We start from the raw sequence: 2195 nt of genomic DNA on the forward strand, positions 1-2195 counted from the left end.
AGGGAAAGATCATTGTTCTGGCCTCAATAATTAATAATACGAGTACTACCAGACTGATGCTAAATCTTCCCAGGACAGAATACAGCCTGCAAAGGGTTCAGCAAAGATGTGTCGGGTGGAGCCGCCTTACCCAAGCAGAACAATTTCATGAACTCTGCAGAGGCAGCGTTGTGTGAAACTGTCCCTTCTTCCCCACTGCAAGACTGAGACAATCTGTTACCTTATTCATTTACCACACACTGAACTCATTTACAACAATAAATTAGTACCACTGTGCAGTTGCACCCCCTCCAAGAAACCATCCGCTCTCACGGAGAACGCATGGGTCAGGAGAGACATCTTCCCAGTCATCCCACTGGGGCAAGATCAGAGCCCCTGCCCATCCCCGGCAAGAAGAAGAAGATCAATTTGAATATATAAAAGAAAACCCCCTCTATTCACAGACTTTCAATGCAAAAAATCTCGGTGGATCGTACACTACCCCAAAGCATTTGTCTTGCAGGGAAATCTTTTCCATATGCCACTCTGTTTTGCCTGTCACCATGCCTTATACCCCATTTAAGGATGACAAAAGCAGGCTGACCACAATTATGCACTGGGTTCCACCAAAGGGCAGACAGTTCAAGCATCTGTAATTAACCTATGTATGTCTGCCTTCCTCCTTTACCTACTCTGATGTTTATCCCCCAAAGAGACCTTCAGATGTTTTACTGTGGCCACCATGAAGGCTCTTTGCCGAGTAGATTATTTCCAAAATTACAAGCTGTTCATTCTTTCTGGAATTGTTTGTGTCTTGGGGTTGTATCTTTTGTTCTGTTTTGTTGTTTTCTTCCTTTTCTTTTTTTTTTTTTTTGTTTCTTCTGGCAAACCGTAAGTCTGACCTTGTGCCTATGAAATTCAAATGCATTTTGGTGATGACCTTAATGGCAGGCAAGGAAGGCAGGAGGACTCCTACTTCCCCAAGCATTTGCTACAGGTCCAACCCTGCTGAAGTCAGAGAGCCCCAACACCTCTCTTTCTGCAACATGGACCCACGTGATTTCCTGTTGTCAGTTACTCACAGCAAAAGGTATTTGAGGAGATGATGTTACAGCATTGATGGTAGCAGAATGGATGCTCGTTTGGCCCATCGTGACACTTCTTTTCAGATTAATGGAAATGACCAAGAACATCTTGAAGGAAAAATAACAAACATCTCCCTTCTCTGTGTCAGTGGTAGCAAGACACTCACTTAAAAGGTCTTTTCTAAGGCATATAAACATCCCATCACGAAGGCAGGAAACTAAACATTGCTGTATCTGATTAAAAATAAAAAAGATTTTTCTTGGCCTTTCTAGTTTTCTGTGTCCAAAACAATTAACTCCTTTCCCTCAGGATATTCTAGGGGATTTGTATCTTTACTATTCTGACTTTGCTATCAGAAGAAAACGCCACATTCTATTAATGAATGGAAAACACATTTTGAAAGGACGAACCCATAGTATTTGGCATTGTAACATGTGAAATCACGAACACACTCACCTTAAGGCATGTCAGTTATGGTACAAACTGGACTCACATCAGCAGCAGACTCACAAGGCATGCAGCAGCACACCAGGTTTCTCTGCATACTGCTTAGATGAGATTTAAAAAAAATTAAAAAAAAAATCAAAAAGCACTCATCATTTTCTATTCATATCTCAACATTTTTGCTGAAACTGCCACCACCATGCTGCCCACAACTGAATCATGCTCCTTTCCCCCGTTAAACACAGGATACTTTTTCTCCCTCTGCTACACATTGAGATATTTGAAATCTTATTTAACATTTGAAAAAAATTCAATTTAGTTTGTGTAGTTGTCCTTTTTAAGAATCCTTTCTGTACTTCCCTGACCTAGGTCAGTTTGCACCATCCAGTGCAATTCTCTCACTTGCTCAACCTCCTTTCCTGATTATTTCCATATTGTATCTATTCCACACCCATCTCTTGGGCAGCATTTTCTTGCTGCTTTTTAAATCCAAAATGATACTTCATCTTCTCTTGAAGCCTCCTACTTCTCTGAAAAGCGTCTTCGGAGCTTAGTCTGAAAAGTCAAAAAAAAATGTGCATGACTTCCTCAGTTTTCTCATTTTCCTGCCGTTCTCCCTTTAAAGCCAACATGTCAGGTTGCCTTCCCATCGCCATCCAGAACTCTAGGCTTATTTCAGTCATTAT

Source organism: Phaethon lepturus, unplaced genomic scaffold (assembly GCF_000687285.1).
Source record: "Phaethon lepturus isolate BGI_N335 unplaced genomic scaffold, ASM68728v1 scaffold36352, whole genome shotgun sequence".
Taxonomy (NCBI): Eukaryota; Metazoa; Chordata; class Aves; order Phaethontiformes; family Phaethontidae; genus Phaethon; species Phaethon lepturus.